The sequence below is a fragment of the Glycine max genome, chromosome 13 (genome assembly GCF_000004515.6).
Source record: "Glycine max cultivar Williams 82 chromosome 13, Glycine_max_v4.0, whole genome shotgun sequence".
Lineage (NCBI taxonomy): Eukaryota > Viridiplantae > Streptophyta > Magnoliopsida > Fabales > Fabaceae > Glycine > Glycine max.
This window is the reverse complement of record NC_038249.2, coordinates 2649670-2664556: the sequence shown is the minus strand read 5'-3', so window position 1 is coordinate 2664556 and position 14887 is coordinate 2649670.

Genomic DNA, 14887 nt, shown 5'->3' with positions numbered 1-14887 from the left:
ATATTTTAAGTTAAATATAGACTATCCTTGAGTTGATTTATCAAATTTAGTACTAAAGAATAATCAATAGTACAAAATACCATAAATTTGAAAAACCTCATGTTCTCAATGCAATAAAATGATAAATAAATGATCAATCCTGAAATTATGGTTCGTTAATATTTTAGTCTCCTAGAGTTAACAAAATTTAAAAAATATTTCAAAAATTACAACTTATTATTAGGGATGAGAACAGGGCCGGTCTACAGGGGCTTACGACCTGACTTACATAAAGTCTGACCTGAACTCACCTATTTAATTAAAAGGTTAGACTCAAACTTTTTAAAAAGTCTATTAAATTAAATAGACCAGGCTTAGGCTTACAAAAAAGTCGTATTATATATATATATATATATATATATATATATATATATATATATATATATATATATATATATATATATATATATATATATATACTTATATTATTTTTTGGGTACCAATATATACTTATATTAATTTTTGGGTACAATTAATTTTTTTTAAATTATCATACTTTGATTACACATTACTGCTCCATAACTTCTATTCCTATAATTAAGTAAGACTTTAATTAAATTTTAGGTGTGAGTCATGTGCCCTTTATATTTCTCATTATTTTTATTGACTTTTCTTTTCCTTTAATGTGAATAAGACTTTTAAAAAGACTATCAGACATTTAATGTGAAGAAGACTTTTAAAAAGATTATCATGTTAGGCTAGACTTTTAAAAGGTCAGGAACCAAAATAAAAGTCTTTGATAGGCTATAGGCCAGAAAGACCACCAGACCTTTAATGTGAAGAAGACTTTTAAAAAGATTATCATGTCAGGCTAGACTTTTAAAAAGGTCAGGCTGAACCAAAATAAAAAAACCTTTGATAGGCTATAGGCCAGACTCAGGTCTCAAAAATTCTTCGTAAACTAGGCTCAGACCATTCAAAGTCTGATCTGACCTGGCCTATTCCCATCCTTACTTATTACTCACTTTAGTTTAAAGTTTATTTTATAATGTGTGACTTGATAATATTAAAATATATACAAGGTTAAAAGGAAAATAAATGCTTAAATTTGAAAACTTAAATAAAATAAATTATAGTTTCAGATTTTTTTTAATGTTTTAAATAAAAAAAAAAAGTTAAAGTGCGTACAAGCGAGTGATAATTTCAAAGATTATATTTATCATTTACTTTAAAATAATTGAGTACATAGACATGGAAGGAGGGTGTAAGCATACGAGGATGCTTTGCATATGTCATATATGAAATAACATAATTAATGAAGCATCTCTAATAAGTGAATTTTTAATTATTCGAGCTTACATTTTAATTCCCAAAAATTCTTTATCATTAAATTTTTTTTAACTTGTTGGATAAAGAATTTTAAATATAAACTTTAAGGGATAAAAAATTTATTTATCAAAAAAGATAAGTTTAAAAATTATAAATATAGTAATTAAACCTAAAAATCAATAAATTAATAATTAATATGTGTATATATAAAAAAAAAAGCAGACTTACACCAACACCAATACGCAGAAGATGAAATTAATGTCAAGTGGTTTTACATCGTTATTAACAATGAGTCTCATGTTTAATTTTTTTTCTTTTTTTCTTTTCCATGAGATGATTTGATGACCTGTGCACTCAACGCTTACTAGTGGTATTCATTCATTGAACCTTGACCTTTCAACGGTCTTTTTTGTTCTATTTCCTTGCTTGTTGCTACTCCTCCCATTTGCTTCTTATCTCTTCCATTTTGTCCTTTGCTTCTGCATTATCTGTTAGGAAATTAATATTAAGAAAGTAAAGCTTAGATTTTCCACTTCACAATATGAATTATGAAGCAGCTATCAGATTCCACACACACACACACACAAAAAAAAAAGCAACCAGATTTTGGAAATAATCTGAATTTTTTACACCCGGATTAATTTATATTAGTTAATCGAAACCGCGTCATTGCTGCAATTATGACTTATTCATCACAATAATTTAGAAGCTTTATCACATTTGTTATTTTATTTTTCTCTCCTTATTTTATTTTTCCTATCAAGTGTGCATGCAGCCATGATGGCTGCAAAATTATACATTTTATTTTGAAAATAGGGTGAATACAGAGAAATTTTTAACTACATACTTTTTAAATATTTATTTGAATTTATGAGTTTAATAATCATAAAACGACATGGTAAAATAATTTTATCTTACTAATCAATCAAAAATTTTTATTTTTATTAATAAAAATTATTGTTATTATAAATTTTAATATAATTATTGTAAAAGTTAATAAACTTATTATATATAAAAAAAATTGAATGAATGATGATTTTTTCACTAGTGCATCAAGTATTTTATTTATTTATTTATTAGACAAGCAAAACTCTAATATTATTAAAGGAATATAAGGGTAACCCTTATGTATCATGTGATCCTAATAACAATGATACCTTACAAGTTAAATACGTTGAAAAGGACTAAAACACTAATTAGAAAGTGAGATACACTTCTAGTTTTGAAGAAAATCATGGCCATGATTTGATTTTGGTGTATCCTAATGGTATTTGTTATTCTAAGACTAATTATATATATATATATATATATATATATATATATATATATATATATATATATTATTTTCCTTATTTACATATCAACGTCTAAGACTTCTAAGACTTTCAAGAGGACTAGTAGAGACATAGGGCTTGTGTAGATGACTTTGGGCCTCATAGGCTTGTTGCAATGTACTAAATTTGTTGATTTTTTCGCTTTGTGCATCTGATAATAGCCTTGTGTTTGTTATACATGTATTTCTCTAATCAAACAAACCATATAGTGAAAAAATCATGTTGTTTCATCCTAACCCTTTTAATTAATCTTCTTCCCTGTTAGTGAACCTCGAGGATATACAAAAAATGTACTCCAGCATCCTTAAGCAATACTACATTGAATTGTAACCAATATTATGGGTAGGGGTGTACGGGTTGGTTTTGATGAAATTCAGAATTCAATCTAATTAAATTTGATTGATTTGATTTTCACAATTTTTTTTAAATCCAACCTAACCTAATTCGTTTTTGAACGGTTTGATTTGATTCGAACTAACGAGTTATCCATTTAAATTTAATATTTTCTTAGAACTACTACTTTATGTCATGATTCATCCAAATATTCAATACAATTAACATAATATTATCAAATGTTTGATAATATTATACTTGATTTTGATCGGTTCGTTTTAATTGGACCTGTAAATCTAAACATATGACTTAATCTGTATATGAATGGTTTTGATTGATTTAGTTTAATTTTGATCCAAATACATAAATGATCAAATCCAAATTGTTCGGATCGGGTTGAGTCAATTCGAATTCAAGGTGATTCGTATTCATGAATATCCCTAAAAAAACAACATTCACGCATCTCTAGTCATTTTAAATTTTAATTTATTTTTATGAGTCCTGAGTGTTATATAAGATTTAAGAATTTTCATCTTTTTTTATTCTAACGAAGAAATTCAATATGAGTGATTCTTAACTTATGTTTAGTAGGTCACACGATAGACTCCAAATTTTATATTTTATTTAAATTGATTTTTAATCTAAACTGCAATAATTATTCATATAAATTTTAATTAGAAACAACAAATACATAAAGAAATAAAATATTAACAAGTTAATTTATTTATATTTATCAATAAAATTTAAAAAGTTGTTTTTTTATTTTCTTTTGCTAACGACGAATAATACAAAGCAACAAAACAACTAAGAGACGGACAGAAAGTCACAACTTAGAAGCTCTAAAATAGAAAAAGGTGAGTGATCCCACTGTAAATCCGCATCTTGTCCCGTAGAACCCCAACTAGCAAGTGTATCAGCAATGCCGTTGCACTCCATAAACACAACAACCAGACTAACTCGCCAATTCTTCAACACAACAATCTGATTCACACTACAAAATCTGTGCCCTCTCTCTAAAACCACCAAAACTGTCCTCTTATCTGTTGGTGAAAATTTCTCCAATATGAATGAATTATATAAGTAATTATATAAATAAATTCAACATCAACACTTTAATTTAAAATTTTAAAATTTATATTTATAAATTTTATGATATTTAATCTTCACATTCTTATTCAATATGTAATTTTACCTCACTCTTATATTTGAATGAATCACACTCTTATTTATTGATTTTTTTGTCCGTCATGCTAATTATACGATAATTATAATAAGATGAAAGATTTAGTAGATTATCTCTCTAATTATGTCTAACTAAATTTTAATATCTCATAAATCAATTAAACAAAACTCATACATCAAGGTGAAACTTAAATAATGTCAGTGATATTTAAAGTAATTCAAACGAAATCCTCATGATTTTAAAAATAAGTATATTAAGCATACACATATAAGGAGCTCTACAATGATGATTTACTTGTCTAAATGAGGAAGTTGTTAAAGAAACTAAGAATCGTTTATTGGTTAAGAAACAAGCCACGTTGTTTATGTGATATTCATGACTCATTGATTCATGAATTATCTGTAGAGCAATGTTGAAAATAGAAGTCAAACCTTTATTTTACTGCATATAAATCAAATCTTATTAACTGAACTTCATGTCTTTTGATAATGCAAGGACAATTAATTTAAGTTTCTTTCGTAAAATCATACACCTGAAATTAAGAAAAAAATGTTATTGTGTGCAGCTTTATCTTGTTATACGAAATGGACAAGAATCTTGCAGATATGCAACAAAAGTGGTTCGTCCATATATTTAATATGAAGGGGACATGACTTGACGTTTGGTTCATGATTCCCAACTATGCAATTGTAATAGTCCTAGTTTAGAAACAAGTGTCACCCATGTGCCACTTGTACAAGAGTGTCACTGATTAAAATTGCTGAATAAGGCCCCTACAATCATACATTTTGCCAAAGAATCATTTAGAAAAAGACACGTATGCAATGGCATTTATGGGGTGTTGTCTTATAATAATTTAGGTTTGGGGTCCCCCACCCCTCCATCTCCTTTGCTTTTATGTGACATTGTTCTCTAAATTATGCAATCGATCACGTGAGCAAGTGCCTTGAGTTCATAGGGCACCTCATGGGATAATTTTCTCAAAGATGGTCAATGACATAAATGAAAAAAAAAAAGTCGAACAAGTAATGACTAGCTAATAGATTTAATTTTATGTAATAAATTTAAGTTTAAGTGGCCAGCCTATTTAGACTTAAAAAGATTTTTTAAATATCCTAAAGCTTGAACTTTTTAACCAAATAAAATTTTATAAAAGTCTATTCTAATCTTAACATAATGAAGATTAGACTATAGGTTTGTATTGAGTGGCCTAATCCGCTCTTTCTATTCCTAAATATCTTTAAAAAAAATTATATTATTATATTAAAAATTATGTTTGAAATAATTTATAATGAATGATTATCAGTTACATTAACATTGCAGTAAATAAACTCTTATATTATTATTTCTGTAAAAAATAATATTTATTTTTTAAAAAAATGTTTTTCTCTCTTTAAAGATTTATCTTTCCTATTTTTTTAATATTTATCATTGTTAGTTACTCCCTCTTTAAAACTTTTCAAGAGACAAAATGCATTTTGGTTTGACATTTCACCATTCAAATTGAGGTTCACTTCTCATCCAAAGTTGTCCTTGTATGTTTAACAAATAATCTTTTACAATTGAGTTGAAGGTGATTTTCATTCAAATTAAGTTCAAAACTACTAATTTCACAAAGAAGCATACTTGACTGATTTCAACTATTAATTTAGGGTTATTGTATTGGTATATTAATTTTTCTTTCATTTTATCTTCATTCATTTTTTTATCCCTTTCTTTCTTTTTCATCATATAATTTATTATAATTATTACTTGTTTTCTAGGCTTAATTGTGATTTTGGTGTATCCTAATCATAGGACTCTTGTTTGCATTATAACACCCCTTGTTATCATTACAAATCATCTTACTATTTTTTGATTTAAGGAATAAATTGATTTTAATTTATAAAGCATCCTTTCCAAAATAAGGGTAAATTTGTCTTTCCATTACAACGCCATTAATTGAAACTCAAAACGAAGCTCATCCTTATTAATACATCATTCATTTAATGAAACGACTTAATTTATAAAACAACAAATACACATTAAACAATTAAAACACAGTAGAACTTTGTTTAAAACATCCTCAAATTCATCATTTTGTAATTCTAATACACAAGACATAAATGCACATTTACATCATTGAAATTGAATACATTATAAGTTCGAGTCACATACAAGAAAATGCTACAACATAATATTAAAACTTAGTTTATCCCTTTTATATACAAGAAAACAACTAAAACTCAACATTTATTGACTCAATGAAAATTCGAAATACCAAATGAAACCTATGAAACTTCCTGATAAGAATCTTCTACTTTCTCTTGGAACATTCGTTCACATCAAACAACGCTTGTCATAACCTTTCAATCCCATCTTCGTCATTCACACAGAGGGCCATTATCTTCCTATGAAAAATAAATTGTATGGAGTGAGGCTTTCGCCTCTCTAAAACCACACACAAAATAGACCTTACGGTCTCACAACATCCTACTAACCACTACGTTAACGTTGTGGTTGTTGATGCATTGCATTTTACTTGATTGTTAGGTATCGTTTTAGTTTGAATTAGTTGTATAATTTGTTGTTTAGGTCTTAGTTTTACATTATTTCTATTTGTTCTCAACTTTTTGTCAAACATGTTAAGCGTTTTGTGTTTCTTTTGTGCATGGTTGTTTTTACTTGTTTTTAAGGTGCAGAAAGAGTCATTCTAATGCATATCGGTCTTTAGGGACCTAGTCGTGGCTTTTAAGAGGCATTTTAGACTGAAGAAGGAAGTTTTCTCTTGGCCAAAATCCGCACGGACATTTTATTCTTTCAAATTTCAGGTGCTTTTTTGTTTTGGTCCAACAATTAAAAATTTATTAATTTTTAGTCCATATTTTTAATTCCTTAAATTCGCTAAATTTTATTTTTAGTCCATCAATTTTATGTTAGAATACTAGAAGTCTTTCAATTTAGTCCTCAAGTTGACTCGGAGGGATTAATTAAAAGTATCATTCTACAGAGACTAAAAATAATAAATTTTAAATTGGAGACCAAACTCAAAAGTGTTTTAAATTTAAAGGAAAAAAATATATTTAAGTTATAAAAAAATAGAGAAAATAAATAATAAATATGATATGTGGTAAGGAAAAAAAGAAGAGAAAATGAAAATATGTTTATAATAACTCCCATCCTTTACTTTGAATAGTTAAAAGTTTAAAAATTAATTAAATTTGATGTAAAGTACTGAAATAAATTATTATTTAAAATAAATTATTATTTTAAACTTATAAATAAACTATTAAATTATTATTTTATGAATATCTCAATAAGTTGAGCATCTTCTACTTGTGAGAAGAAAAAACCAACTGACTATTAAGTTATCTAATAGTAGCACATAAATATTTTTATGTGCGTTCCCTTCACACATTGCTACTGTTATGTACCAGAGTGATCACGCCCCTTCACAACCCATCATAATTAATTAGGCACTAAATTTTTTCATACACACAAACATGTCTATCACCTGTCACCTATCACCCATTCCACACACAACCCGCAAAATATAATATCCCCACTTGTGGTCCTCTGCATGGATAACTAATTCCAAAAACAACATGAATCTTGCAATTAGGAAATACTCTATCACTTAATTATATTATATGATTATGAGTTTGTTTTCTGACTTATACATATAAAAAAAAATATTAAAAGAGATTAATCTTTTAAACAGATTTCAATATCTGGAAAAATTAGTCACATTCAACATTACATACCAACTCACAAACATATAAAATGTATTTTACATGAGAAAACAATTCATGCAAATATCCTTGTCATCACCGAGACACCATCCTTGCTTGCATTTCTATAAAAAACCTTTTGTCCTTTCTATCGCTGCATAACTCAAGCCAATTAATTATGCTACATGCCTACATCTACATTCTTTTTCCTTGAGCCTATCAATATATGCTTGTCATTATACCCTTCTTTGCCTTTTTACCACCATACTCCATTTTCTCCCTTACATTGTTCCCCACACGCTTTTGGATTTATTATCCAGCATCCACTCCATATAGTATATATTATTATTAATATATTAAATAACAAAAAATAACTTTATATTTAATTTGGAATTATTTAAATTAATTGTGAAATATTTATGTAGGACTTATTCACTGTACAACATAATGATGAATATAAATTTTTTCATATAATTTAAATATTGAGTATAACAAAATTGTAAATAATAAAAAATTTAGATGACTTTCTTGTTACTATTACTTTATTAAAATGATTAAGTATATTATATTGAATTCAATATTACACCTACATTTAAATGTTACTATAATTTTGATATATTAATTAAATTATTCTAAAATGATATTTTAAAAAAATATTATTTTCTAATACTTTAACATTTAAGAATTAAAAGCTCTGAGATTTAATTTGACTATATAATTTTTTGAATAATTTAAAACACAAATTATTAAATTAGATGTAAATTATTGAAATCAAGTATGACTTTAAATAAATTATTATTTTAATCTTTAATAGACCATCTACATTTCATTAACACTTTGGGAAGATGTGTAGGTAGTTTAATGTTATCTTGCACTTATTTAATATTATTATTTATTCATAAATTATTTTTTGAATGATATTTTGTATGAGTTTTTGTATCATTTTGTATGTATTTTTTTTTACCGAACTCATGTTTGAACACTAGTATTATATTATAAAAATACAATCACTCAATTGAGTGAAAGAGTTAGAAATTGTATGATTTTAGAATGATTCTAAGACTTTGCATTTGATCACGACCGTATTAAACAACACGATCACAATAAGATGATAATAGTCCTCCCCACTAAAGTCAACAATCCGACAACGACTATGGTAAATTCATCACGTATGTGGTCAACCATGAGGGTTGTAGTTGATCCACAATGTCTCGGAGCTTCAGCATCACTTTCGATCATGGTCGTAGTAGATTTTAGCACGATCCAATGCATCTTTTCTGATATTAGGAAGCTATATATAGGTCTCTAGACTTTGTAAAATATATTACTTATATAATTTTGTAAAATGTTTGTTTTATTTTGTTTTTGATTTTTAATGTAACAAGATTTTTTTTTTGTTAAGCTTAATGGTTAGTTCCAACAATATTTGATTTGTTGAGAGATTCTTTTTTTGCAAGTTCCACTCACACATTGGGAGGGAGTATATTTGTTGGTTTAGTATTCAAGTTGCTGTAGTCTTTTCTTAACGGGCTTAACAAGATTGTTGGGTTGTGTCTATATGTATCTCTCTCCTCCTTTAGCCAAAAAGACACAAGCAGACAAACAATTTGTTTTTTTTTTTTGCTAAATTTCTTCTCTTCCTTTTCTTATAAGAAATTATTTTTTGAGAGCAAGAGCATTGGTGTTCAGAAGGTTTGGGAATTCTTTCGTTGTACACGATAAGAACCAATGGGTTGTCATATCTTGTGAGAGGAGTGCAATCAGATTTTTCTACTAGTACAGTGGGACATTTTCTCTCTAAGGATAACATTTGTGCACTTCAACCCAAACTATTTAAAATTTATCCCTTAAAATTATTTTTCTTTGTGCTTATTGTATATTATATTACGTTATTAATCCATGTTATGTCATATTCTGGAGTTACTTTACTACTGTTGTTCTCTTATTTAGTTTAAGGCTTAACATCTTCTTCTCATTTATTTATTTTATTTTTTATAACAGTCTTCGAGAGAAAAATCTACTTTCTTCTTGCATAGTCTTTTTTGCATTAGCATTATGTTTTATCAAAATATTTGTCATGGATATGATTAAGTCCCTTTCTAGTAAGCCTGAAAATTTATGGATGAAAACACAATGTATTATGCTCCATTAAAAATATTTTTATTATATTATTTTATTTCTTTAAATTTTAAATTAGTGGGAGATTGTTGGAAAATATTTTCTTATAATTTAAAATTTAAAATTAAAAAATATTTATTTATAAACTATGTTTTTAAAGATAAAATGCTTTTAGAATTAGTTTTTGTGAAAAACTAAAAGTATCCCACTACTTCTATTCCTATATGTTAGGAAGTCATCTTTTACTTGGTCAATTTCCTTTATGAACGTTACAAGTCTTTAGCATTAGGAAGTTTGTTGTTCGATTTTTATTGTTTGTTTCTTGATGTTATTGCTGAAGTATTTTGTTGCTGCATTGGTGATTGGTTGTCTCTATATATGTAGCTCCTTCCTAAAAAAAAATAAACACATGAAAATATAACACACAAAGCAATAAAATGAACACAACTCAAACAGTAAATATTTTACCTATCTCTTTACAAAATTCTACTATTATTTAAAATATGTTTTGGGAGTATAACACATGCGTTAGGAGAAGGTCAAGTGAAGCTAGAACTATCTTGAAGGTCAAGTGAAGCTAGAGCTATCTTTATGGAATTTTCTTGTTTTGGGTGGAGTCGATCACATTTCTGATATTAGGAAAAAATTTAATAAGTATTTTCTTGTTAGTTCAACAAGGATACAAGATTGTTTTTGAGTCCAATAGAGTTGTTATTACTAGACATGTTTTTATTGGTAAATGCTACATTTATGATGGTCTGTTTAAGTTAAGTCTTATGCCTCTTTCTATTAATAGAATATCTTGCATTTCTTCTTTTGTTGCAAATGTTCAATGTTCTATATAATATGTGACATGTTAGGCTTGAACATGTGAATTTGAATTCTATCAAAAGAATGATGTCTCTTAATCTTATTCCTAAATCTTCCATTGATTTAAAACAAAAATGTGAAACATGTATTCAAGCAAAGCAACCTAGAAAGGGTTTTACTACATGTATTGAAAGAGAAACTAACTTTCTTGAATTGATTCATAGTGATGTACGTGATAGTAATGATGTGTTAGCACGTGATGATAAGAGATACTTTATTACTTTCATTGATGATTTCTTCAAATATTGTTATGTGTATTTAGTTAATCACAAAAGTGAGTTATTTGATAAGTTCAAAGTAGAAAATTAATTAGAAAGAAAAATTAAAATTCTACGTTCTGATAGAGATGAAGAATACACATCTTTAGACATTAGTAATTTTTTTTGAAATGCATGGTATTATTCATGAAGTGGCACCTCCGTATGCTCCTCAATCTAATGGTAAGAATCGTACCTTGCTTGATATGGTGAATGCTATGCTTGTAAGTTATGGTTTGCCAAAAAATATGTGCGGTGAAGCTTTATATTTTGCATGTCAAATTCTCAATAGGGTACCTTATAAAATTTTTGAAAAAACCCCTTATGAGCTATGGAGAAAAAGAGAATCAAATCTGAAATATTTTAAAGTGTGAGGTGTCTAGCAAAGGTTAATACCCCTATAAATAAGAAAAGGAAAATTGGACTAAAAACTGTTGATTGTGTTTTTTTTATATTCTTTGCATAATACTACTTATAGATTTTTGGTTGTTAATTCAGAAGTGTCCCAAATTTCTAATGATACTATTATGGAATCTAGGGATGTCACTTTCTTTGAAAAAAAAAATTCCTTTGAAAATAAATTGTCTAAATCTGTTTGTAATACTTCTTGTTCTAATTTATCATCTTGTAGTAATGCTAATAAGGACATTGTTTTTGAACCTAGGAGGAGTAAAATATCTAAAAAAGTTAAGGATTTTGGTTCTGAATTTTGCTCTTTTCTACTTGAAGATGATCCTAAAACTTATGGTGAGGCCATGAGGTCTATTGATGCAACTTTTTGGAAAGAAGTTATTAATGATTAAATGAGTTCTCTTTAAACTAAGAAAGTTTGGTTTCTTATTGATCTTCCCCTAGTTGTAAAAGTATAGGTTGTAAGTGGGTTTTCCGAAAGAAACTAAGAACAAATGGATCTATAGAAAAATTTAAGGCAAGACTTGTTGTGATTGGTTATAAACAAAAAGAAGGTGTAGATTTCTTTGATACATATTCTCTTGTTTATAAAGTTACTACTATTACCTTGTGTTTGGATGAAGGATTTAAATAAGACAATTCATTTTTTAAGTGAATTTGAAATACTCCTATTATAATTCAGTTGTTTGGATACGGAATTTTAAAGAATTTAAATTTACATCAATTTTTAAAAGAATTTTAATAGAGTAAAATAGTAGGAATTGAAATTCCACCTAATTGGTAAGAATTTCAAATTCTCTCCTCTCACACACAGTAACCCTTCGTTCTCTCTTTCACACCCTATCTTACACCTTATCTTTGATTACGAAAACCATGAGCAGTGCCATTAGAAACACTTCCGCGTCGGAGGTAATTGCTGAACGAGGATCCGAATCCAAGGCGGTGAAGTGAATGTTGTGGTGGCAAGAACTTGTGGCACTAGTGCGAAGGCCGTGAGGATGACGTAGACGAAGATGGCAGTGACGGTGGGGCGCTTCCAATTGTTGTCGCTGCGGAGGGCTACAAAAATGTCGGCGGTGTAGTAGACGAGGACAAAGATCTTGCTACTGAATGCCCATGCGATGCCGAGAAGGCCAACGCCGTTGCATGGTCCGATCTGATTTTTATGGTCAATGACGGTGGAGATGGTGACGTAGAGGAAGAGAAGTGTGGCGATAAACTCAGCAATGAGGGCTCTGTAGAAGGACTAGAGCTTAATCTCGACCAAGTCGATGAGGGGGGCTGGTGGAGGGTCTACGTAGTCTTCCCTCTGCTGGCTCATTTCCTTCGATATTCTCTCTCTCTTGTAGGAACAACAAATGGAATGAGAGTGGATGAGGTGGGAGAGAAGGGTTGATGCTTTTTTATGCGAAAGGAAAAGAAATAGTAATAAGTTGAGTGTGGTTGGGATTAGACAAGAGCAACTTTGAAATGAAAAATAAAGAGTTGGAAAGGACAAGGTTGAACAACATGACCATGTGAGCACTAATCATCTAATGGGTAGCCACCACAGAGGTAGGCTACCCTTCATCTAGTCATGTTAGCTTGCCAACCCCAACCCCTATTACAATGCTCATTTCACTTTCTCTCTCATTTATTACTATTATTATTTTTCCTTCTAAAAAAAGACTATATAATGAAAAGGTTTCTAATATCTGAAAGCAGAGATAGAGAAAACCATAGAAATATCTCACCATAAACAATACCTCTAAATACCAAGTCAAATCAAATCAAATTTCAAAGTTTCTGTTGAGTAAAAGGATGATCCGGTCCTTCCTGGTCAATGGTCTCTCACCTCAACCAAATGTTTCCATTGTGGTCCCTATCCAGCCAAACACATACATGTCATAACTCATAACGTGCAACTATTTCTTTGAAACAAAAAGAAAAAGCAATGCTATCATTCATGCCCCAATGCACATTCATCCCTTTTCAGTAAAATTATTCTAAATATTTAAATGTTTAAAAATGACTAATATTTATTTTTATTTAATATTAAAATTTTAATTTTAAATAAATATTTTGAAATGAAATTTTGAATTTCATTGAAATTGAATTAATTTATCCAAACTAGGAAATTAAAATACAAAAAATAGAATTGCTTCATCCAAACAAAATATTTACAAAATGAAAACATTTTCAATCAAGGCAATTAAAATGTTGTGTATTTGAATTTTCTAGAAATTTTCAAATCCTTCATCCAAACACAAGGTTAGAGTTTTTAATTGCACTTGCTTGTGTTTTTAATTTGGAAATTCATCAAATGGATATAAAAACTTATTTTTTAAATGGTGAATTAGAAGAAGAAATTTATATGAGCCAACCTGAAGGCTTTGTAGAATTGGGTAAAGAAAATAAAGTTTGCAAACTTGTTAAATCTTTATATGGTTTGAAACAAGCTCCAAAGCAATGGTACGAAATATTTGATCAAGTTGTTCTTTCATATGGTTTTGAAATCAATAATAGTGATAAATGTGTGTATGTGAAACAATTTGATGATAGTGGATGTGTCATTTTATGTTTGTATGTGGATGACATATTGATATTTGGTAGTAATATGCATTTCATAAATGATGTGAAGTCTTTATTGTCTAGTAATTTTGATATGAAGGACCTTGGTCTTGTAGATATGATTTTGGGTATTAAGCTTATAAAGAAAAATGATGACATGGTTTTAACCCAATCAAATTATGTTGAAAAGCTATTGAAGAAGTTTAATTATTTTGATATGAAACTTGTTTCTACTCCTTATGACTCATCCATTAAGTTAAATAAAAATTTGAGTAAAGGAATTTATTCTCATAAATATTCTCAAATTATTGGTTCTTTGTTGTATTTGACAAACTTCTCTAGGCCTGACATTGCATATGTAGTTGGTAGATTAGGAAGGTATACTAATAATCTTGATTATCCTCATTGGATTGCATTAGAAAGGGTTTTTAGATATTTAAAAGGAACCATTATTATACATGTTTTCCTACAGTAATTGAGGGGTTTAGTCATGCAAATTGGATTTCTGATTCTGATGAAACAGAATCGACAAGTGGTTATATCTTTACTTTAGTTGGTGGTGCAGTATCATGAAAATCTTCTAAACAAACTATTATTTCACGTTTTACCATGGAAGTAGAAATTATTGTTTTAGATACTGCTACTAGTGAGGATGAGTTTCTTAAAAATTTGTTATGTGATTTGCCATTATTGAATAAGCCTATACCTCCTATTTCAATGCATTGTGATAATCAAGTTGTTATATCTAAAGTTACTAGCAAAAACTTTAATGAAAAAAGAAGACTATTAAGAGTGAGACATAAGTCTATCAGA